This window comes from Balaenoptera acutorostrata, chromosome 1 (genome assembly GCF_949987535.1).
Source record: "Balaenoptera acutorostrata chromosome 1, mBalAcu1.1, whole genome shotgun sequence".
Classification (NCBI taxonomy): Eukaryota; Metazoa; Chordata; class Mammalia; order Artiodactyla; family Balaenopteridae; genus Balaenoptera; species Balaenoptera acutorostrata.
Genome location: NC_080064.1, coordinates 160,505,475 through 160,531,278, shown reverse-complemented (window position 1 = coordinate 160,531,278; position 25,804 = coordinate 160,505,475). Strand labels below are relative to the sequence as shown.

At 38.6% G+C, this 25,804-nt stretch overlaps 1 protein-coding gene and 1 long non-coding RNA gene across 15 annotated transcripts in view; one reads left to right on the top strand and one right to left on the bottom strand.

The window, feature by feature from the left end:
• The window catches only part of LOC103015852 (cyclin-Y-like protein 1), a 311,035-nt gene that overhangs the window by 169,055 nt on the left and 116,176 nt on the right, over window positions 1-25,804 (top strand). The gene's annotated exons all lie outside the window — the stretch shown is intronic.
• The window catches only part of LOC130707513 (uncharacterized), a 45,074-nt gene continuing 42,521 nt past the window's right edge, over window positions 23,252-25,804 (bottom strand). For all 3 annotated transcript variants that reach the window (XR_009007416.1, XR_009007415.1, XR_009007414.1), the window contains 2 exons: window positions 25,008-25,106; window positions 23,252-23,803 (listed from right to left, as the gene is read on the bottom strand). This is a non-coding gene — a long non-coding RNA (uncharacterized LOC130707513). The remainder of the gene's footprint in view (window positions 23,804-25,007; window positions 25,107-25,804) is intronic.

Here is a 25,804-nt window from a genome sequence, read left to right as displayed (position 1 = left end):
ATTAGGAGTTAAAAGTAAAGTCGCATTCATCCAAGATAACCCGAAGCTTGTCCATTTGGGTACTTAGCCCTTTCACTGATGCCTGGAGCTCTGGGCCTCAGAGATACTGGGCTGAGCAGGAAAACAGTGATCTATACAGTTCCGTGTAGATCTATGGAGTGAATTTCTCCAGCCATTGGTGGGTTACTGCTGACCAGTCAAATGCTGGCTAATACCTTCTATTAGATATCGGAGTGGCCGTAATTTGTCGTCGATAGCTATAATTAGGTTTATCTACCCTTTTAACCAATACCATAATCTTTACCAGATTGTTATTGTTTGGGGCTATTGAGAGAAATTCTGAAAAAACTGTTCTAAAGATTGATTTCAAAGCAGTTCAACCCTTTAGGGATCCTTCCTTTTATCCACCCCTTATTCATTTTCCTCTCAAATATTCAAATGTCTTCTGAGAAGGAAATGTCATGAAGGCATGTCATGTATCTGAAAAATAATTAATATAATTGACAGGAATGTCGGTTTTCTGCTGAGGTGTGTTTCTCCTAATCCCGCTGTGCAATCTTTAATATTGATCTAATTGTTAGGGAATCTTGTCACTCTCCGCTTACCCTACCTGGGCTAAACATTTTCAGGACTGAAGATCCTTGCGCTTCATAACATTTACATCTGCACTAGAATAATCGTTTGACAAAAAAATGGGTTTCCTTTCTCTTATGTGCTGGGGCCTGTGTCCATAACATCTATGCACGGAAGGGGTACATGCATGTATACAGTGCCTGCCTGCAGTTGACCGTTTATTCACTGTGTACATTGCGTATCATATTGCAAATAGCACATCAGAGTGTTGGAATCTAGGCAATCAGAGTTCAGCACTTAAAGTGTCCAGGTTGCACCTGAACTAGCTGGAACCTGCCAGCCCCCGCAAGCCCACTGAGAGCATCTGTCTCGCCACCGCCTAGCTCATGCTGTCTCCTCTGCAGGCCCTCCGATTCTTCTGACTATGAGCATAAATCATCCACCTGTCAGGAGCTCTTGCTGCCTGGATTATGCAATGTGCCTGCCTTCATTTGGAGGTGGTGAGAGCAGGAGATTGCTGCAAATCGTCTGCATTCATTTTAATGCCATCCCAGCCTTTCTTTAGCTTTAATGAGGGGATTAGGGTCGTGACAATGACTTTCAGAGACAATAAAAGTCTTCAAGATTCTGGAATTTGCTTTGTATGTTGGGGGAGAGCTGAGTTTGAGATTTCATTTTTTTTTTTTTAAATCCCAAGTAAATCATGGTTTAAACATTTAGGCAAAGAGGCAGGGTATTACACACGGCCAGCTGTCTACAGCTCTATTTATTGGCTTTATAATAGTTCCGTCCAGCTGATGAACTTAAGATCAGTCAGATTTGTGGCTGATCCTTCATGAGTTACTTTTATCTTCTTTCAGGAGTTGCTTTTACACGTACTGGGGAGACCCCATCCCCTACTCCACCCACATTTCCCCTTTGCCTCTTTTTCTTACTCTGGGCTTTAAAAACTAGAAACTCTTTAATAATTTCAGCTTCCCTATCTGTTGACTAGTAAAGGTGAATCATGTTATTTTGTTTTCTTAAATACCTCTAATTTGTATTTTTAATTTTGATCATCCTGGTGTATTTAGAATAACCTCTATGCAAAGATTAAGTTTCTACCCTCCCTCACCAACTCACACACCAAAACGTATTAACTTTTAATTAGGAAAATTCTCTAGTCGTGTAAGCTGACATATGTGTGTGTGTGTGTGTGTGTGTGTGTGTGTGTATATATATATATATATATATGATACATATAAAAACATGAAGTTGTCAGCTTCCTTAATTAGTAGACCTTTTTGGCATATTCAGATCTCAACCAAATCGAGACATAACTAGGACTGTATTCACTTGAAACTGAGAGAATGAGAATTCCACTGACTCCACTGCTTTTGAATAGCCAAAGGGTTTCACAAATGCTCTCATCACATCTAGATACATAAGTGGCCATGAGATCAGAGGATTGAAAGGAAACATTGCTTTAAAAATGGGACTTGTATCAGTAAACCATCAGCTAAAGTCAGACTAGTGAAACATGTGGTTATGTGTGTATTGTAATATCTTTTTTAAATGTTTGAAAATAGTTCAATATAAGAATATTAAGGAATTAAATCATATGGTAGTTTACTGGGCAGAGTATATGTTTTTCTATAAGGTTCTTTTACTGTCACAGAGCCTGAGATGAAGTAGGTGTTGGATTTAAATTCCGACATCGGTTTTCTTTCTTCGAAGACTTCGGGACCTCCTGCATGTGTTTATTTGCTAAAGGTGGTGTTCAGGGCACCTCAGGAGTAAGAGAATGACAGTTCTCTGCTGGCTTCTTGTACCCCTGCTTCCTCATCCCCGTCTTCTTTATACTTCTTCCACTATCAAAGCCAGAGAGCCATCCTGTTTTTCTTGGGTACAAGTGTGTGAATTTTATTAAAATCTGAGACACTTGTTAGTGTCTCACAAAGAGTAACAGCTTGACATTCTTTCTACTTCGTGTGTGTATATATGTGCATGTGTACATATTTGCATTATATATGTATATAATACATATATATGTATGTGTATGCATTTTCTATACACCCAATATGTATGTATGGTGCACGGATTTTATACATGTATAATATATATACATATGTATGTTTATGTGCTTTATATACATACACTGTATATATAGGGGGCATGTATTTTATATACACATTAATATACCTACACATATACATATATATGTACCAACCCCTTCTGAGAAAATACCTGAGTTAGAGTTTTGTCTTAATGCTGAACACACTGAGATTTGGTCTAGGTTGGGGGGTAAAATAGCAGGAAGTTAAATAATGCTCTAGAGGCCTGGGCTCTTTATAAAATCATTCTTCATAACTGAAGAAAAACGGCTTTTTCCACAACAATAATACTTTTTAACATGTTTGTCACACACCAAATTACTTAATGTGTTCAAGTGTGATGAAAACACATTTTCCCAGTTGTTGGCAAGCCAACACAATGTACCAAGGTAATCTAACCCTCAGATCTTGAAGTAGGAGCTTTCTCTCTGCTGTGAAGTCACAGATTCTCACAGAGGAAGTCACTGAGAGACAGTCTCTCTGTGGGAGACAGTTGGAACAGTGCAATCTCCTGTCGGTGTTTCTGGGGAGACAACTGGCCTCAGTGAGGGAGGCCTACAGAATTTGGAAGCCAACTAGGCAACTGGAAACCAGTTAGCCTCTCACTCTTCTTTCCAATTTTTAACATTTTAGAAAAAGCATCCATTTTTTTTTGTCTCCTTTTCCCCCTCTGTGGTAACCTGATGGACTCAGCTTCCTGGAACCAAAGTTGTGTTTCATCATCATTTTTTTTTTCCCCGTCACTGACAAATCTAAATCTAGGTATATTTTTAAAAAAAAGGAAAACAGGAACATTTGAAGGGATAAATGCATCACAACACAACACTGACAAAATCTGATGAAAAATCTCACTCTTTTATCTATGGAGAAATTAGTTTTATCATCAGGAAAGCATTCTCTTTTCATTTTCTGAAAGGTGCTTTTTGACAGACCATAAAAATTTGTTCCCAGCTGAAATTTGGCAGAGGTGAAAGCCGTTTCCTATAAGGTTTAAGTGTGTGTGTGTGTGTGTGTGTGTGTGTGTGTGTGTGTGTGTTAGTTTTACTAACAGTTAAAAAAAAGGCCAAAAATGAAATTTGATCAGCAGGTGGACAGAACTTCTGAAGTCTTACTATAATTCAGTGATCGTTCTGTGTTGGAAGAATAATTCAAGCTGATAAATTATGATTGTGATTTGGGACATCCAAGGCTCTCTGATCACAGAGAATGAAAGAGACCCTCTCTGATCACAGAGAATGAAGCAAATCGTTTTTCACAGCGCTCGTCTCGTTTGTCATCTGCTTCTGACTTCACGATAAAACAATATGTGCTTAAAAGTCAAGTTATTTCCCCAATATTTCCAGTGACTTCACCATTCACCACTTCACCAGGATTTTGCTTATAATAGTGGTGTCAGAGTTTTCATTTTTGTGGGTATGTGTGACCTTTTTCTTTTTTTTTTAAGCAAGGGAAGAATGAACTCACTAGAGTATCTAAGATACTATTATTCACGTAGTGTTCAAATACAACAAGAGACAACCAAAGGAATTGTAAACTGACTTTTTTTCTTACTTTGAGCCCTGTGAATGTGGGTATGACTTGGTATTTTACCTAAGTCTCTACTTTAAGGGCACCAAAAAAAAAAAGAGGATCAAATTCTTACGTTCACATAAAGCAAGGGTCTTTCTCTTCATAAGTTTTGTATAACTGTTTCTAATGATCTCTGTTTCTGTTCAGTGCCTGTGTTACTTCCTGGTGGTAAGACATTTCAGGAACCCACCCACAAGAGGAACATTAATTCTCTTCTGCGGCTTGGTGTATTGCAGCATTTACACACTTGATTAGACTCTGCTCTGGTGAAAAAAAAATTAGCATTCTTATATAAGAACCAAATTCTCCCCAGGGGGTGACTTAGCTCTTGGAGGTAATAAGTCCCATAGGGGAATTTTACTTCCCTCCCAGAGTTACTCCATTCTGACTTAACTCACTATGTCTTAAATTTGCTTCTCACAGTGCTATCTTATATCCATACATACCCGATGAGCAAAATTATTTGGCATCCAAACATGTTTGGGAAAAGATACCTTTTTTTCCTATTTTTATATTTAAGAAAACAGAACCCTGAAATGCCCACTGTCAGCTCATTGGTTTATGTGCCAACGTTTCCCTGGTGTCTTAGTTTCATTCCTTCGTTTATTCATTGACCCGCTTAACAATGGTGTATTAACTGCCTCTGTTGTTTCAAGCAGGATTCTAGGTGATGAGGACCAACAGTGAACAGGAGGTGAAGGACTTTACTGTCTAGCCAGTGGGGGGAAGGAGGGTTGGTGGTGGGAAGGAGGGTTGGTGGTGGGAAGGAGGGCTGGTGGTGGGAAGGAGGGTTGGTGGTGGGAAGGAGGGTTGGTGGCAGCAAGGGGGCATGGGAGCACGTGGGTGGAGTATCTGATCCAGTTTCGGGTTGTTGAAAAAAGTGATATATAAGATGATATCAGAGTAATGCGCACCTGGTGAAAGATAGGGGACAGGAGAACAGAGCTCCACGTAGAGAGTCCATTGATGCAAAAGCTCAGAGACCTTGAGAGAGTTTTGCTCTTTGGAGGAAGTGAAAATTGCTAAGTATGGCTAAAGGCTCATGGCCAGTACAGAGGCAGGCTAGTCATGTTGAAGATGGAGTCAAGGTCTTGATATTGAAGGATCTTGAAATCTCGTTAATGATTTTAGACTTTGACTGAAGTTAATGAGTTTTGAAGGTTTGGTCCTTGTTTTGCATAGGATTAGATGTATGTTTCAGAAAGAACTCGGTAGCTACATCTTGGGGAATGAAGGAATGAGCCAGTGGTGTTGCCTAGCCTTGCTGTCACTTTTAAGGTTGCATTTTGTTCATGTCCTTTATTCTGTTTATTTCTGTGATCTTTACCCAATCAAATTCAAAAGTAGGAATTTTTATTCATATGATGGTAATACTCAAGCTCATGCTCATTCATGTGCTTCTCAACTCCAAAAGTTATCAGAGCCTATTCCAAATTGGCTTGTAGCTTGAGTCCTTAAGATCTGATCCTGTCAGGCTCAATGGATTATTTGTATTCACAGAGTGGTCCCTGTGAGTGTAGAAAGGGCACGGATTAACATTTGTGGCTCTAGACTCTAAGATCCTTTCCAACTCTAAAAGTCCATTATTCTAATCATAAGGATATCGTATGCAGATTAATCAGTATATCTGAAGAAAGTATACCATCAGGCTCTAGGTTTATAGTAAAGTTCATATTCTATGAACATTGTAAAATAATTATCCTCCTACAGGAATATATAATATGTTTTCCAGAGAATCATACTCATGCTAATGTGATGAAATTTTCACATAATTCCAGGCACACCTTCTATTCTGTAAATATAAAAGAAAACATAGGACTGTTTTCATTTCCCTAATATTTTAAACTTTATCACCCAGTATAAGGAAAAAAAACCTTCTTGATCCGTAGAGCATATCTCACAATTATCAAATAATAATTTAGATTGAACAAAACTGTACTAACGAAGCTTCCATACTAGAGAAAATAGTCATTTGCCTGTCTTTTATTTCTTGACAGGATAGCCCTCATTGACCGTAATGCTTATGCCGTTACTATACTGAACATTTCCACTTTCTTCAAGTAAACGTGTTGTCAGAATTCTAGGTTTCTGTCCAGGGATTTGGGAAAACATAAGTTACCTAACCAAAATAAAAGCTTTCATACCTTTATATAGATATTGCTTCCTACATTTATTTCTTAACCCTTCACAGCAAAGTTGAGTTCGTTCTTCTTAAAGCTGGCACTGTGCTGTAAAGAAAAGCATTCCACTAGATGGAGCAGAGTAGAAGGAGAACTAAGCAGGAGTGGGATGTGTAGACAAGCTGAGTTGGCATCTGAGAAAGCGAGGACCAGCCACAATGTGACCAGCATGGAAAGGAAGGGAATGTGGGGGTAAGGTTGCATGGCAGCTAGAGGTAGAGGGAAGTGGTAAAAGAGGAAGCATTATGAGTGATCAGGATGTTTGTGAATAAAAAAGAATGGCACCTGGGAATGAAGGGACTTCCAGTTTTAAAATCCATAGCCACAAACTAGTTATTTTTGTATGGATTAGAGACATTTTAGTTCTTAGTGGCATCCACAAGGAACAAGTCGTTCTATATGAAATCATACCATGAAAACCCAATGTAATATCCCAGTTCTGGGAACCAGTGCCTTGGAAATGGGTTAGAAAATCTACTCTTGAGGATTTCCTTGACCTTCAATATATATTAGTGGCCACAAACGCACTGCTTTTCTCATGCTTTAAGTGTTTTAGGCTCTAGCCGGGTCACTGGGCACAAAGATATGGAAGAAGAAAGCTTAGCTTCATGGAATAAACTTACGGTACAGCATTACTGCTTTAGCTACAGGCTACCTGTCTCTCCTTGCCCTGACTCTGTCTCAATATTAGTAACTCTTTTACCGCCTCTCTTGAGCATCAGCTGATTATCACTGCTTTTGCCTTGTGGAATCACACAGAAGTTTATATTGATACTTTCATGCATGTGAAAGTGCTTCCTTTTCCCTCCTTCACACTTTTCCAGGCTAAGTATCTTTAATTCTTCCCTAAAATAATTTTCAGGCCCCTTATCATTCTGGTTGCTTTTTTTGAAATTATTTTTTACTTAATAAGTAAAAATAATCATAAGCGTCTTCTTAAAAGTATGGTTCTCAGACCTGTAGTGCTGATGTTTTACGACTAAATACTGACCACCAGATCTGTTGGATCCCTTGGATATTATAGAAGCTCTTCCCAGACCACTGATACTGTTAACCTTCTTGTCAGCTCTAATCCTCAGGTGTTTTTTCATAAATCATTATCTAGTTTTGATTCCCTTAGCCTTTAGTACTTAACTGACTTTTCAGCCTAATCGTGAATTTTACTTCTAGCCTTATTAGATTTTTTGAAAAATATCATCTTGAATTGGATCTTATAGAATCACTTTGTCATCCTGTATAACCTATACACATCTTCTTTGGCTCACCTGTAAATACTATAATAAATTTGCGATCTTTGTCTTCACGCCATTGTAACTAACATTGAGTAGGACTCACCATAAAAATTCCCAATCCACCTCTGGAGTTCTCCTTCCTTGTAAATTGACACCAATTCATTAATACACATACTTTGAGTATGATAGTACATCCAGCTGTGAGTTCACCTAACTCTAATGTCATTCAGCACAAACTCTCCTATATTTACTATCATCCACCCCACACGTTTCTGTCTTGTCCACAGGATTTTCATGGTGATTTTGTTAAGTATTTTGTTGAAAGCACTGTCAAGGTGTCTGTGGAATTCCTGTCACCTACTAGGAGAGTAACCCCATCAAAGAAGGGTATGAGGGGCTTCCCTGGTGGCGCAGTGGTTGAGAGTCTGCCTGCTAGTGCAGGGGACACGGGTTCGAGCCCTGGTCTGGGAGGATCCCACATGCCGCGGAGCGGCTGGGCCCGTGGGCCACGGCTGCTGAGCCTGCGCGTCTGGAGCCTGTGCCCCGCGACGGGAGGGGCCGCGATGGTGAGGGGCCCGCGCACCGCGATGAGGAGCGGTCCCCGCACCGCGATGAGGAGTGGCCCCCGCTTGCCGCGGCTAGGGAGGGCCCTCGCACGAACCGAGGACCCAGCACAGCCAGGAATAAATAAATAAATAAATAAATAAATAAATTAAAAAAAAAAAAAAAAAAAAACATTAATAATAAAAAAAAAAAAAAAAAAAGAAGGGTATGAGGTTTTTCATGGTAGGACATGATTTGACCTTTAAGTTTGTTTTTTGGGTATTTTTCCATTTTAAAAGGATTAACTGTTCATTATAGGAAATGAATGTGGATAGTGCAGAATAGGAGGAGGAAAAAAAATTCACCACCCAAAGGCAACTACTGTTTATATTGTGTGGTTGAGTGTGCATGTGGTTGCTTATAGGGCCTTGAACCTAATTCTCTCTAAAATTTAGTAAGGGATACACATCAGGATCTGTAGCTTCTAAAATCCTCTGTTTCCCCTTTCTGGAGAGTCTAGACATGTTCACATCTATAGATGGGGTGCTTCTAGTTCCCTGGTTTCTCAAAGATTAAAGAAGCTGCATCGTTAGTTTCATAAGGACCCTTTCCTGGTAGTCTGGTTGTGATCTCCTTGGGTCTAGCATTTTGACTTTTATTAAAGTGTGTAAATGCTCTCTTATTATTTTATTTTGTGGTGTATTCAGTTTCACCCTGCCCTGGTTAGAGGAGCATTTTGTTTGATGGAGGAAACAGGCAAAAGCAAACAAACAAACAAACACAAAAGCAACAGCAATATAGTTTACTGTCACTTGGTCATCTGTTCCTGTTACATTATTTTACCAGCCAGGGCACTTGGTTGCGATCGACAGAAATAGACTTTAGTGAACTTAAACCGAAAAGGAATATACATAGGCAGGGAAATCGGTAGCTCAACAGTCAATGGGAATGCTAGAGAAACAGGCTCAGGAAATGGGCAGTGGAGTGACTGGACCACAGCCAAGTTCATGTCCGGGAACATCCCCTAAAGGACGCTGCTGTGGCCACCACAGGAGCTGCTCGCACCAGGTACTGGAAGCTGCTGCACTGGCCCTGGAGTGACTTCTCAGCAGTCCCTTCTTTGAATCATATTCCCTATTAGGAGATCAGGCAGGGGTTCTGATTGGCTGAGCATGTACCCACCCCCTACTGCTGGGGTTCAGGTTAGCAAATTGTCTGGAGTTTTAATTGTCCTATGTTGGGAGTTGGGATTCTCCTCTTCCCCAAGATTCACACACTAGTGGATGCTTGAAATATAAGTGGCTGGTACCAGCCGTTGGGAAATAAGTGCATACTTACTATAACCATCATTCCTGAGCAAATGGAAAGCAAGACAATGAAAACAAACTAAAAGATATTTGGTACTTGGACATCCTTTATAAGCCTTGGCTAGCTTGGGAGTATGTGTTTCTTATTTATAATTTCTTTTTGATTTTTTTTTTCCATTTTTCTCTTCTTTTACTTCTATTTGTTTTTGTGTTTGTTTTTTTAAAATTTAAATTTGTGAAAGAATGGCCTGCAGTGGGGATGGCGTATTAGAAAGTTTCTGGGCTAGAACCAAAGTGTACTTGGGTCTGACTTTTGACTGTACCACTTAGTAGCTTTGAGCCTTGAATAAGCCATTTAGCCTCTCGGAGACTCAAATTCCTCATCTATAAAATGGAAATAATAGTACCTACTTTGTAAAGTAATTGTAAGAACTAAAGAGAAAATGTTTCAAAGGATTTAGTGTATAGCAGAAGTTCAATAAATGGTAGCTTTACATTACTGTTAGCCGCGTTGGGTTCTGAAGATACCGTATTCTTTTCTTCCCTTTTGAGATTGTTAGCAATTTATAAGAAGAATGTAAAGGCTAATTAATTCTCTAAAGCCTGACTTTCTTATTGGAGTCAGCTCTGTTTTTAATCTTTCAATTTTTCCATTTTGAAAGCAAATTTAGAGCAAATACAATTTTTATTTTTATTTCTCTGTGATCCCTTTAGTCACACATATATTTCATAGTTATAATCATAGTGCATACATTATTTCTTACATATACTTCTGTAGCATTCTTAAATGCCATGTCATTAAAAAATCAGTGTTATCATTCACCTAATTATTTGCTTCATGAGGGTCATTTGTTGTTTTCCCTCCATTATATATGTGATCATCCTATGTAACTTTATAGCATTTTTTTCTTCTTTTTTTCTTTTTTTAAAAAATATTTATTTGGTTGCACCAGGTCTTAGTTGTGGCAGATGGGCTCCTTAGTTGTGGCTTGCAGGCTCCTTAGTTGTGGCACATGGGCTCCTAAATTGTGGCATGTGACACACACATACATACACACACATACACACACATACATACACACATACACATATGTGGGATCTAGTTCCTTGACCAGGGATCGAACCCGGGCCCCCTACATTGGGAGCACGGAGTCTTAACCACTGCACTAACAGGGAAGTCCTGCATTTTTCTTCTTTTGCATCATTTCTTTTAAGATGATTCCATGAGGAAGGGAAAACTGGGTCAAGTTGTATGGGCAGTTTTGTAGTTCTTAATATGACATAATTATCTCTCTGAATTTTTTTACATCTATGTCTATATATACATATCTTAGAGTTTAAGGTACATGGCTGTGCATTGCCTCTTTCACTATTGTAAACTGCAAGATTACATGACCACTTATTCTTGAGATTTCTTTCACTTCCACACCCACCAATATTTCTACCAACAGCGCTTCTTTAATGTAAAGAATGGCACTGTTAATTCCCATAATATTACCTCTTTCCTTGAGACATGACATTATCAGCAAGCTAGTCATGAATTTAAACATTTTTTAGACCAAAAATATGATAACGATGCCCATTATGCATTGAGAACTGCAGCTAGTTTCATTCATTTAATAAATACATGTTTATTAGCTACTAGGTACCAGTTGCTCTGTTGAGTTCTGGGGATAAGATGAATAAGGCATGAATCCTGTCCCCAAAGAGTTCAGTCTATATGAAGGACAGCAAGGAATAAGACAACAAGAATTGGGATATTGTATGTATGCAGAATGTGCAAACAAAACACTAAGAAGGATGGCCTGATTTAATCTTGGAAAATTAGGGAGGGCTTATTGCAGAGGTGACACCCATATCTCACCCTAAAGGACAAGGAGGAGTTAGGGAAGCAGAGAAGGGGATGTGAGAGAACTCCAAAGAGAGGAAGTAGAATCTATGAAGGAGAACGGCACCTTTATGGGACCACGTGTAGTTCAGTTTAGGATCTCAGAAGGGAATGATGAGAGATGAGGCTGGCAAGACAAGCTGGGTCCTGCTGAAGATTGACCCTAAAGAGTATATACCTAAAAAAACACTAATTCAAAAAGATATGTACACCCCCGTGTACATAGCAGCCTTATTTTTAATTGCCAAGATAGGGAAGCAACCTAAGTGTCCATCAACAGATGAATGGATAAAGAAGATATGGTACCTATATACAATGGAATACCACTCAGCCATTAAAAAAAGGACAAAATTTTGCCATTTGCAGCAACATGGATGGACTTGGAGGGCATTATGCTAAGTGAAATGAGTCAGACAGAGAAAGACAAATACTGTATGATAGCACTTGTGTGTGGAATCTCAAAAATACAACAAACTAGTGAATATAACCAAAAAGAAGCGGACTTACAGCTATAGAGAGCAAACTAATGGCTACCAGTGGGGAGACAGAAGGCAGGAGGGGCAAAAGAGGGGTAGGGGAGTAAGAGGTGCAAACTATTAGGTATAAAATAAGCTTCAGTGGTATATTGTGCAACATGGGGAATATAGCCAATATTTTATGATAACCATAATTGGAGTATAACCTTTAAAATTTGCGAATAATTATATTATATACCTGTAACTTATATAATATTGTACAGCAACTATATGTCAATAAGAAAAGAAAATCCTCAAAAAATAAAAAAAATTTTTTTTAATTAAAAATAAAGAAAGATTGTCTCTAAAGAGTTTCCATTTTATCCAGACAGTAGGGAAACAAAGTGAAGGGTTTAACCTGGGGGCTGATATGATTAGATTTCCAGTTTTAGAAAGATCGTCGAACTATATATAGTGTGGCCAAGGGCAAGGCCAGTTGCAAAGATATTAGTTAGGAATCTGCTGCAGTAATCCCGGGTAGAAACAATGACAGAGTGAAATCAGAGATCAGTCCTGTTGGGAGAGAAGAGAACAGAATCTGGAGGAGGAAGGTAACGCAGTGGACAGAACGTGATGAGAGGGATGCCAGGCAGGGACCTACACAGGCATCTCTGACTTAGGCCACTGGGTCAGTGGTGCTGCACTAGAGAACCCAAGATGAGGAGCAGTACTTGGGGATGAAGTGGGAGAGGGATGCATATAGCTTTTGCCATGCTGATTTGAGGTGGGATGGATGAGCAAAGACATCCAGGAGGCAGAATGGATCTTCATCTGGGCTGAAGATGAGATTCTGGGAGCTGTCAGGGTACAGATGATAATGGAAGCTGTGGGGAAATTTCTTTAAAACAGAAGAGTGAGTTCAGGACAGAATCCTGGGGTTGCTGATACTAAGTCAAGGAGAGGGGAAGGGGAATCTATAGGAAATTAAGAAGATCAGAGAGGTGGGAGGGAAATCCAGGAGAATGTGGCATCACAGAGGCCAAGGAAGTGGAGGCTTAAGGAGGGAGTGGTCAAAAAAAGTGAAAAGCCATTGAATGTTCAATTAAAAGAAGTGAAAAGTACTTTTGGGCTTGATAGCAAAGAGGTCAAAGCTGAACTGGGCAAGAGCAGTTTTATTAGAATGGTGTGGGCAGGAATCAGGTAGTGGCACTTTGAGGATTGCATGGAATGGGTGAAACAGAAGTAAGGAGCATGGACAGATGTCCCCCCATCTTGACATTAAGGGAGGAAGGGAGGGGAAGGTAGAATAGTGGCTACAAGAAATGTAATAATAACAAAAAATAATTGAGTTATTAACCATGTCATTCATGTACTCTTCTGAGCACTCTGTATGTATGTTTGTGTGTATGTATGTGTGTGTGTATGTGTGTGTCTGTGTGTACGTGTGTGTGTGTGTATGTGTGTGTGTGTATGTGTGTGTGTACGGGTGTGTGTGTATGTGTGTGTGTGTGTGTATGCTCATTTGATTCTTGCAACAACCTTATAAAGTAGGTGTTATTGTCTTCATTTCACACATGAGAATACTGAGATACAGAAGTTAAAAGGCTTTCCCGGAGGTCACGTAACTTTTAATTACAGGAGCTGGGATTTGAACCTGAGAAGTCCACTCCAGAGTTCAGATCTTAATCGTTAGAGAATATTGCCTCTGATATTACCATCTCTAGCAACCCAGAATTTTGTTTAGGGAAGCATGATGTTCTCAGGTGAAAAAATCAGAAGCAAGATGGTATGGTAAGTATGAACCTCATATAGAGAACAAATGTTAATATAGATTTTTTTTTTTTTTTTTTTTTTTTTGCCTATAAAACCACAGTACAGAGTTTGCCTAAGTGTAGTTAGGACCAAAGTGACCAAAGGATGCTGTGGGGACATTCTCTATGTGATAAGGATTGATAGGTAGGGTGGGCTCGGTTTAGAGAGACGTTGAGAGACAGCTGAGGTAGTTTAGAATTAATGTTAACAAACAGCGGGGAGCCAGTATGTGTTCCTAAAAAAGGACCAAAGCTATTATTTTTATGAATTCTAATCCTGTAGAAGTAGTCAGATCAGATGAGAGGGGAAAGAGACAGATGTCAATTGTGCTAGGCTGGGAGACAGTTCCATCGGCCCAGGTATAAGGTGCACAGCGTCTGGTTGAGGGTTGTAGTGTGTGCAGAGAGGCAGTTCTGACAGAGTTTGTGAAGAAAGGATGGAGGGATTTGGTGAGTGTTTGAATGAGAGTTGGGCGGGGGGAAGGTGGGGAACAACTCAGTAAGACTCAGTTATTTCACAGAAGCAAAGTAGGAAACCAGTGGGTGGCAAAAAACGGAATTGGGACATGTGGAATGGAAACTGGTATGAGAAGAAATAATCCACCAAACGCATATTTGTTGGGTGCTTTCTCTGACCTGTGATCCGAGCCCTCTCATAAGTACTGAACATGGATTCAGCATGAGTTGAGTTCAGATATGCTGGGTTTCAGGTAATATTGGGGTATCCAAATCAAAATGACTCACAGCAGTTAAAACCACAAGGCTGGAGTCTGGGTAAGAATTTCAGGGACCGAGTTATTAACTTGAGAACAGTAGCCTAAAGATGAAGGTTGGGTCTTGTATGGATTCAAGTAGAGCCTTGAAAAAGAATGTCATTTTTTTCTTGTGTCTCTGTGTGAATTTCCACGTGGTATTGAAGGCGGGTATGCCGAATATTCATTTCAGAGTATATTATCTGCTCCAGATAGGGCGAAAAATAATGTCTTGATCACCTGCCATCAAATATCTCATGGCACTTTTTTAGAGTTAGCACTTAGACCCCAGGGTCATGGCCAGAGTCTACTGTAAGTCATTGTTTCTTACTTCTGGGAAATTTTGACAGGTTTCTTAGAGGTCTGGAATTATTTCTGTTCTAAACTGTCTCCTATTATTAGACACTGTTAAGTATCTGAATACTTTTTCATCTTTGCAACGATAAGTGAACACAGGAACAGAAACTCACAGTATTGCTAGAAATGAGCAAAGGCAAGTTTCTATTCATGGTTCTAGGAATTTATTCTTCTTTAGATTGTTAGTGCTTAGCACCCTATTGCCTATGATTTATGGGAGAAAGAGACCAAGGCTGGCCTTTGGTGGTCACTCATGGGGTTTTTATATCTCTCTGGGCTGTTTTCTAGGTCTTAGTGGAAACTATATTGACCTCGCGTATTTTGGGGAAAGGGAGAGTGTTTCAGATCTTTTGCAAATAATAGTAGTCTGGGAATATGGACTTGGCTAGTAGAGTTTGATTTATAAATGATGCTCCTGCTAGAACAGTACATTTGACCACGTGGATATACACCCTTGAGCACAATAAATGTATACTCTCTATGTAGACCTGCCTTTGTTATATACTGCCTTTGTTACATATTTGTTTGTGTTTCTGTGCATTTTGCTATACATGCACACAAAAGTTATTTATGGCCATCCCAGCATGCAGAGATCCTAGCAGATCCTCAATATATTTGTCATATTGAGTTACTATTAACTTCAGCATCTTTCTGTCTGTTAATGAGACATGGGTACCTTTTCAGAACTATACGGTCTAGTGACCCTTGTAAGGTTATCCTTGTAAGGATTTGTAAGCATCTGACTAGTTTTCAGATGTCTTGCTTCCTTCCCTGTACCTTCCAAAGTTGGTAAAGTAACTCTTCAATTTCCTTAGACACTCAATAGCAGAGCTTTGTCCCTGGCACCTTTCCTGCTCTGTCAGAAGAACAGGGGCAGGGAATCTTTTACATTAGTACTTTCTGGCCTCATTGTATGGATGTATTGCTCATAGGATGTAGGAATTTAGCTAGATAATAATGATATCATCTATGTGGGTAATGTTAATCTATATAATGCTGCAAACAAAATCTGCCCTGTTCCCTGTTCTTAAAAGGTAGAGTTAATTGATTTTGATGGATGTCAAGTTTAGTCATAAGTTGCATTGAACTGTGACTATGAAAGTTAATGTTTTGAACTCCTAGGAAAAAAAAAAGAATAATATTGTTAAAATGCTATCTTCTACAGGAGGGATTTAGATTAGTTTACATATCTTTAAAAGTGCCAATCTCATCTAGAAATACGGAAATTCCTTTCAAATATACTAGTAATTTATTTATTTTGAGACTTCAAAAGGCTCAAATCAATGTAGAGCATATTGAAAAAGAGAAACCTGTAATCAGAGTGATTCATATGCATCTAAATTTCTTCTTCAGGAAAAGTCTGACCTTATAAATTGAGCTTACAAGATGCAAACACCAATAAAAAGCATGGCCTACTAAGGAAATGATTGTGTGCACTCTTTTATGGGAATAATATATGTAAATATATAAATATATTTATATATTTTATAAATAAAACTATGTATTATATAATTTCTTACATTTATATTATATTTATATATAATTGTATATTATAAATATACATATTTTTTCTTTGTGTTCCATCAGAGCTATTTAATAGAAGGAAGAAACACACATTTCTCTTAATATCATAGTGAACAAATTTTCCATTATGTATAGATCACTTTAATATGTTCAGGGAATTTCAGGTATAGGGTCTGTGCCCCTAAAGGGCTGTTGATCTAGTTGAGAAGGATCAAAGAACACCTAAAAGGAAATATAACAATTCTCAGGAGCATAGAAGAGGTCCTGTATAAATAAGCCAGACACTAGTTATCAGAGTTGAGTTCCTAACTAATTAAAGATGACCAGAGTGTTTTAAGAAATCTTTTAGAAGTGGACTTTCTCGCATTCTTAAAGAAATGTTAATTCTTAGAACTTCAGAAGTCAAGAGGAAAGACCTTCCACAGAAGAGTAACTGTGGCCAGTTATATACAGGTGTCACTTAAGTCACAGGTCTAAGTGATTTTCAGGGTACGGTAAGTATCATTCTGGCTCAAATCAAGTTTTGGGAAAGGCAGAATTTGGAGATGAGGATGGAGTTGATAAGGCCCAGATCGTGGAAGGTGTTGCTAGAATTCCAGGCCAAATACGTGCACTGTATCCTGTAGACAGTCGACATCAATTAAGGCTTCTGTGCCTTAAGAGAAGTGATGTGTTTAAGGGAGAAGCGTGGATGGAGGGAAGGCATGGAATCTAGTCAGCACATCACTGTGGATTTTTCAAGGGTCGAACAGTGAGGATCCACACGAGAGTGATGGCAGTAGGCCTAGAAAGAGATGGACTTGAGAAGCATTTCAGAGGCAGAGTTCACCCCCCTCAGAGCCTGACGGGATTTGGGAATATTATTGGAAGGAGTAATAATCACTTCATCAGAAAAATCAGTGGAGCCGTCCACTGCAATTGATTAATCCTTGTGTGCCATCAATCTCTATTTCTGAACAACAGAGCCAAGATGACTTGGGAGAGTGAAATTTTGTCTTCTGTGGTTGGTGACCTGCCCCCAAATGGCTTGATTAATAATGAGACATTCTGCTTCCTCAAGAGGACAATGAGGGAATGGCATTGTTGAGAACTTCAGGTGTTGACTAGAGATGAGAACTATCTGAGGGAAGCCTTTTTTCTAAGGGGCGTGGCTTTATCATAACATTACCTGGACGTGTGGGTTAAGGTCCTTCTGCATCTCCTTTCCCCTCACCTGGTAACAACACACAAGGCTGCGACCAATGGTATATTTGATTGGATGTATGGAATAATTACTGTATGTGGCCCTCAATATTGTACCTCTTTGTCAAGCCTTTTAAGCACATATCACTAGGATGTATCTTTTAGTACTATATGAGGTAGGCAGGCATACTTTTCCAATGAAACTTAAAGAAAAGAAAATTATTGAAATCGAATAATACATTGGATTTTTGCCCAACTGGATAGGGTAGGTCAAGGTTAGTGCTTTGAGTGCTTTAGACTAGAATAAGTATGCAAAATTTTATACATAAATCTCACTTATATGCCACTTACAGTGAGTTTCTGCTGTGGATACATATCCAGGGCTGCTTCCAGTCTAATCCATATTCATTGGCTGATGTAAAAGCAAAATAAGATGGGAGTCTTCATTGGAAAACACCCTGCATCTTGACATCTGGTGTCCAAACTTTATGTCAATATTGATACTATCTCAAGGAATAGCAGATTTCAGATTGGTGAGCCAAACGTGTTTAAAGATCAGTCCTCTTTTCTGCATCATTCAAAATACTGCTCTGCCTTGAACTATTTTCTGAAAATGGAGGATATTTCAGTAGATGTTCCAAATGGTAACTATAGTCACAGATCAAAGGACCATGGATGAGAGGAGATAACTATCTTATAAAAGTGTACATTCTTGTAAATATTTATATTTTTTGTCCTTGAGGTCAAACACTGTCAACATTTTCCTAGGTCACATATAAGTGATTAAACTCCTTATTCACTTTGTGCCAGAGTGTAATGTGAATGAATTAGAATTAGTGAAGGAAGGATTGACTTATATTATTTAAGTAATTACTCCACCCCACCAAAGTACACACTTACTGTCAAGAGTAGGCCTCATTAGTTCTTTTTCTTGGTTCGACATTAGCTTGGTGGTGTGTCCTTGTCCAAACTCTTTGAGAATAAGAACAATTGAATGAATGAATATAAAAGACTGAGTAGGACTTTCTGGGGGCAGCATAGCATTTAAACTGGCAAATTGGCTCTGTGATGGGCTGATCTAAAATGTATTAAATAGTGATGGTTTACAATTAGAGCTTTATGTATATTAAGTCATTTCATCCTCAAAATTACACTAAGGATTAGGTGCTATTTTTAACCCATTTTGTAGATGAGAAAATTGGGGAACAAAGATATTAAGTAAATTGTTCAGAATCACATGGGTACATTACAGGGCTGGGATTCAAACCAGAAATTGACTTCCCAGCCCAGGCTTTTAAAGACTATATTCTACCATCTGTTACTATAGAGTAGAGCATTCCTAATTATATGAAAAAAACCAATTCTACATGTATGAAGAGCTTTTTTAATATCAAAAGGGCTTATTCTTTAATTTTTGAAACGTTGGGAAGGACCATGAAATGAAGAAGGTTGTATGCTTTGGATCTTCCTGAGTCAGTGTTACGTATTCAAGGTTTCTCTAATTCAAATTGAATGAGCTTTTCAGTTTAAAAACATTTTTAGGTATTTTACTGACTAGATATTGTGAGTTAAATTTGACTCTCTGCTAGCCACATGTATTGGGTGTTCTCTGTGGATTATTCAGTTATCAGGTCATTCTGGGTATCTTTTAACTCTTCAACTAAACAAACCACTCTGTGTCGTGAAAGATGTAATTGAATTTTGATATTAAGCTCAAAAAAGATCATTGGGAAGCTGAAGATACTTCAGAAGAAGGGCCCAAATACATTGCAAATTATTGTTTGTGGTCTTTTGTCCTCTGTCACCAGTCATGCCTTTCAGAATACAGAACTCCTGCTTGGCATTAGCTAGACTCTTGCAGGAAAAAGTTAATGTCCTACCTCTAAAGCTAATATAGCTGCCATATAAGGTGCATGAAACTTATTTGGCAGCCAATGACAGTGAGAGACCTTAATTCCTATTTCTTTGAAGAAGGGAAACAGGAACAATGGTGATCATGGGCTTTTTGATGAATTTGTTACCACCATAGAATGAAGGCGGTCCCAAAAAGTTCTGATATTTTTTCTTTTTTTCTTTAGATAATACTTCAGAATGCATCACTTGACATTTTGTATTTCATATTTTCTATAAATTTCTGATTATAAGAATCTATAATTTCTATAATTATCTTCCTCTCTCATACACATGAGCATGTGTATATACACACACACACAATCAGAACGGTATGATATTAGGAAGTCTTTCACTTTTCTGATTTGATAGTGTTAGACATTTTGTAAAGTCACTAGACAGGAAAACAAGGAAAATAGCTAAGGACTCATATATGGCGTGGCCTATTTATTCCTCATTGGATTTTGTGGTGCTGCATGTCTTGTCAAATGAATTGGCCACCATGAGCCTCAAATTCTGATAGATCCTAACGGGTTCTACTGAATGTGTTTGCCAGTAAATCACTCGTCCCAAGGAAACCAAAGTGACCTGTGTCAATGGCACGGCTACTCTCAGCAGACTTGGTTGTTGACCCCAGGCCACCCATCTTTCCTGAGTACCTACATATATCTCTCCTTGAGAATTTCTGTTGGCCTACTGTTTACTCAAGTGCGTTGAATTTACAGTGATCACACTTAACCTTACACATGTAAGGTAAAGAAAGCAAATCCCACTAATATTTTAGTTTTATGGTCTACACTGGATCGAGGTGCAAAGTGTGAGGGCCCATAGTTTTGAAAATGATTTTCATCAGCTTTCTAAAATGCTGTGAAAAATCAGCTTCATATTTTATATATCAAAATGCTTAAGGACTTGAACTTGCATAAATATTCTAAAAGGTTTTAAATGAAAGTGAGCCACCTATATATATACATATATATGTGGGAGAAGTTATATACATATTCTTTACTTACATATATGTAAATCAGGTGATGTCCATGTGTAAGTGTTTAGCCGAGCAAAATCAGACTTGGTGCTAAAGGAGGCTAAGGTTGCAGACTCAATTCCTATACAGCCTCTTTAGTTAATTCTGTCCTTAATTCATAGATTGAACCCCTGACCCTTGGTCATATTTTGTGTAATATCCCAGCTGGTCCAAAAAGGCAGAGTGAATGAATGAGTGCAACTCACCCCACTATTGGGAAAACAAGCAAATTTATCAGGGTAGATCCATAATGTATCTGTTCTTTTGAGGGCAAGTTTAATTTTACTCTCACATTCAATGTGATTTTGATATTACTATGTAAGTCTTGTTAAAATATGTAAATAGGGCCTTTGCTAAACTGTCTTTATTTAGTGCTCTTTTTTAAGTGATCATAAAATTTTAATGACTATTATTACTGATACTCTAATAAGTACTTCAATGAATTTTTTGATAGTTAAATATAATTTGTATGCTACTCCAGAATCTCAATATGGGGATTTTAATATTGAAACATTACTGTAAAATATTCATGCCATCAGCCTTCCATATTGCTATACCAAAGAATAAATGCATGTTGATTTGAACTTAAATCTTTCTGACAGTCAATGGTTTGGGTATCACAGAATCTTGTAATGCATTAGTCATTCAGCTGAGGGAAAGGGACCTGCATTTTCAGAGTACTAATAAATTGATGTTAAAAACCATTTTATTCTAGCCAAGAAGTCTCCTGCTTTATAGTATAATTTTGGACATAAATGTGGGTTACTTACATAGAGAGATAACCTTAATCTTTCAGTAGCAACAAGTGCCGGGTGAGGTTAAGGCCAAGAGTTGAGCATTTTTGTTATCAAAATGTTATTGGTCTAAACTTAAGGACCACAATATGTGATCATTGCTGAATGTTCAAATAATTGGCATTCTTTTGAATTCCGCTCTGTGATATTATGTTTGCTCACATTGTAAGTCTCCTACACCCCGGAAGTTTTTTTTGTTTTGTTGTTGTTGTTTTTAAAGCAGACCAGCAATTAGTAGGAAAAGTTTCCTCTCCTGCGCCTGTCATTAGCTTGAGACCAAACAAAGCAGCTCATGAGATTGCGTTCATGCTATTTATGTAGACATTAGACACAGGAACAGGTTTTTAACAATATGACTGCTTGGGCTTTATGTTTCACAGCATGAAGCATTTTGTTGATGCTTTATCAATAGTGTCACCTATTTATAAGCTTCAGCCACTGTTCTTTTAGTGACATTCTCAAGTGGTCTCCAGTTTGGTCAACATCAGCCACTCAGATGCACTTGTGTTCTGTTGCTGGAAAAGTTACACGGGAAGATGCGAGCTTTAGCTAAGGAAAGTCTGAGAAATTGTTAGAGGTAGGAAAGTTCACATATAATTAACATATTATAGCAAACATTGAAGACGTTGAAAAGAAACAGATCAGATGAGTTTTATCTTATAAAGATGTCATTTGACAGATACAGAACAGTAGTCTTGCTTGAAAAGATCTCTACATACACTGAGAGTCTTATATTCCATCAAAAGAAGAAAAAGAAAAAAAAAACAAAAAAGCCCTGAGGTGCCAGGAGATCCCTGTGGGGGGAGAGCTGTCTGTGCGTGTATCTCAGGGAATCTTTGGGGGACATTTATCCTCATCTTGGAGGTAGAGGGAAGATTTTAAAGTTCAGAATATTTCTGCCACCTTCCTCTTTCCTCCCCTTGTGCTTACTTCCAGGCAAAGGTGAAAACCTGCTTTATATCCCCTGTGTCTAATAGAGAATCTACATCAAAAGCAGGAAAGTGAGAGAAGAGAGAGGAAAGTGAGGAATAGAGATCAGCTCGTTGCTTTGTGGCAGGTTATAAAATCAGCAAAGGCCTTTGCAGACCCAGGAGCCAGACAGAACTCACAGGAGTAGAAGTAATCTGTTAACAAATGCAGGCCAGTTGGCCACCCCAATGACTGCTGTTTGTCAATCACAATAGGTACAATTCTAACCTATTTGCATTTATAAACAATATGGAGAAAGTGCTAGATGGGATGAAGGGGAAAATAAAAGTCAATCTTTCTAAAATTTTTCACGTGGCATTTTTTGACTTGGGAAGGATTACTGTGAAGAGGACATTTGGCAAACCTGCATTTTCTATTTTTTTATACCCATTTTCCAACTGGTTCAGAGAAGAACATACTTTTATAAAAACTGAAGTATAGGTGATTTACAATATTATGTTAGTTTCATGTGTACACTATGGTGATTTGGTATTTTTACAGATTATACTCCATTAAAAGTTTTTACAACATAATGGCTATAATTCCCTGTGCTATACAGTATATCCTTGTCACTTAACTATTTTATACACAGTAGTTTGTATCTCTTCATCCCATACCCCTAATTTGCCCCTCCCCCTTCCCTCTCCTCTTTCATAACGACTGGGTTATTCTATCTGTGAGTCTGTTTCTGTTTTGCATATACATTCATTTGTATTGTTTTTTTAGATCCCACGTATAAGTGACATGATAGTGTTTGTCTTTCTCTGTCTGGCTTATTTCACTAAGCACGATATTAACTACCAACCTGTTGGTAGGCTTTCAGTGATAACAAAAGCCACTCACACAGCAGGTTAGGGTAACTCTGTGGGAGTTACAGTCTAGAAATCTACAGACACACAGTAGTGGAGCCAAACCCCAATACAGTAAGTCCCCTACATATGAACGAGTTCCTTTCCTAGAGCGCGTTTGTAAGTCCAATTTGTTCATAAGTCCAACAAAGTTAGCCTAGGTACCCAACTATCACAATTGGCTGTATAGTACCTTACTGTAATAGGTTTATAATACTTTTCACACAAATAATACATAAAAGACAAACAAACACAAGAAATAAAGAAAACATTTTTAATCTTACAGTACAGTACAGTACCTTGAAAAGTACAATAACACAGTATTGATACAACAGCTGGCATATAGGGGCTGGCATCGAGTGAACAGGCAAGAAGAGTTACTGACTGGAGGAGGGAGAGAAGGTGGGAGATGGTAGAGCTGAAGGATCGTCAACGATAGGAGACAGAGGGCAAGCTGCAGTTTCACTCACGCCATACGTGATTAGACATGCGAATGGACGTTCACATCTTTGAAAGTTCGCAACTTGAAGGTTCGTGTGTAGGGGACTTACTGTAGACTTTCTTCTGTGATCATCCACTGCAGCGACCCTCTAGTAACTCCTGACACAGTAGAGCTGCTGGCCATAGACGCTGAATCCCTTTTCGGGGGTGAAATGCCTTTTCCTGGCTGTAGAAAGTAAATCCATGGCTCTTCTTATGTGTTCAGACTGGCTTGAGACCCTGGCTTTAATAGACAAGGTCTGTAGGTCTTGAGGCTCATATTCTCCCTTTCCTCATCTGGGTAACAATAGAGTGATGACAGGCATTAAAACCTAGAGAGGATATAAAGGTCCATCATAAGAAGGGTAGATTAGTGTATATCACAATGCCGTGTGCCAAAAATGGAGGTGAAGTTTCTGTCTCAGCTCATTACTCTGAAATCCCATAAACTGGGGTCTACTCTTTAGCCAGCTGGGTTTCTGAAGCCAAGTCATCAACAGGGCTTGTAATCAAGCTGGACAGTTACTTTAAAATGTGGGCAAACAAGTCCAGAGGTAAGGAAATAAACCAGGATGAGCAGAATAACTTGAGCCCACCCACTTTGGCAGATCACAGAGTGAGCTACACAGCAGAAAAACATTTTATGCCCGAGAACCTTAAAGTATAACCCTAAAAAAAAAGTGCTCAAAGAGTCTAGATATACTTTTATTCTTTGTAAACAAAGTTATTTCAGAGTGATTTCCCTGAAGGTTGGCATTACCCTGCCTAAAAGTTTGTGGTCAACAGAAGTCTTTTGGGAAAAGTCTTTAGCCACTTTGACGTAGAAAGTCAACGGCTTTTCCGAAATGTGACAGGCTCGTAAACCCCAAACAGGTCTGAATGGAGTAGAGGGGTGAGAGAATCAATTCTCCCTGTCATTCTAGTAGTTAAAAATATTGGAAACTATCCTCCATCAGTGCCTTGAATCTTTTATTTTCTTCCTTTAAGACTAAGCCACCTATAATAATTCAGCAGATGTTACAATTAAAGCCCACGGAGAGGTCTGTTCATTTATCTGGGCTGTGGGTTCTATCAAACATCCCTCAGTCATTTTCCATAGTCAGTAATTTTTTTTTTTTTAACCTGGCAATGATGTCAACTTCAGTAAGTTAAGATGCTATGCTCCCTTTGCTGTTTATGCTTCAGTGCCTTATTAAATGCACCAGCTAAACAGAAAATGTGGTATAAATATGTTTCATGAGTCATTTAAGGATTCAGCCAAGAGACATTGCAATTGACTTTTGAGTCCATTTTTAGAACAAACTCTTTCAAGACTCTCCTCAACGGGAATACTTCCCCCTGTACTAGAACTGACAAGGCTGTATGCATTACTTTATTTTGATACTGACATTTAAACAATAAAATAAAGCCATTTAAAACAAATAGTAGTGCTTTAAGTGTCTGGGCTGTCAAGACATCAAATTATATAACTTGGAAAAAATGAGAATTCATTGTTAATGGTATGCACTTAACACAAAGGGTCGCTGGAGTACTCACCAGATACATATTCAGCTACCATGTTGGCGCTAACAGGCTGTATTCCTTTAGATAGAATTGACTATATTCACTTAAATGGACTTGACTCAAGTACAATCACTGTATTCAAATGTCAAAAAAAAAAAAAAAAGAGAGAAAGAGGATGTCACAGAGGGTCACAAATTATGTTGGATTTTGACAGATTGTCGCCCTGCTTTACAAGAGCGGTAACATCTCATTTGTCACCGTTTGATCTGTAAGTGCGGGAATGGGAGCGGAAGACCCTCCATCTCCGCCACAATTTAATCGCTCTGAGGCCGACAGTGGTGGTGGGAGCCACCTGCCCGTGCACTGCACTGCTGATCTGTTTTAATTTAATCGTCCGTCAGCTGGATGAAAGCATAAATCGTCTCTCTTTGATCTGCAAATGGTGTGTTTTTGTAAAGCAGGGTGTGGAGTCAGGGAGAAAGGACTTCAAATTTCGTGTAGCCTGGACATTGTGGCCCTGTGGAGACACCAGAAGTGATATTTTACTCTACAGGAGTTGCAAACCAAGAAAAGACTCTCTTGGGAAACTTGTGACAGAGCAGGGAAAATAGCAAAAGGAAACCTATTTGGGTTAAGAGGCTAACAATGAAATGAAAGCTTATGAGTGTAATGAGATATCGTTCTTAGAAAACGAAAAACAATTCTCCCATTCATATCTATCATCTTTTTTTTTAATTTATTTTTTAATCGAAGTATAGTTGATTTACCATGTCGTGTTAGTTTCGGGCGTATAGCAAAGTGATTCAATTTTACATATATATGTGTGTGTA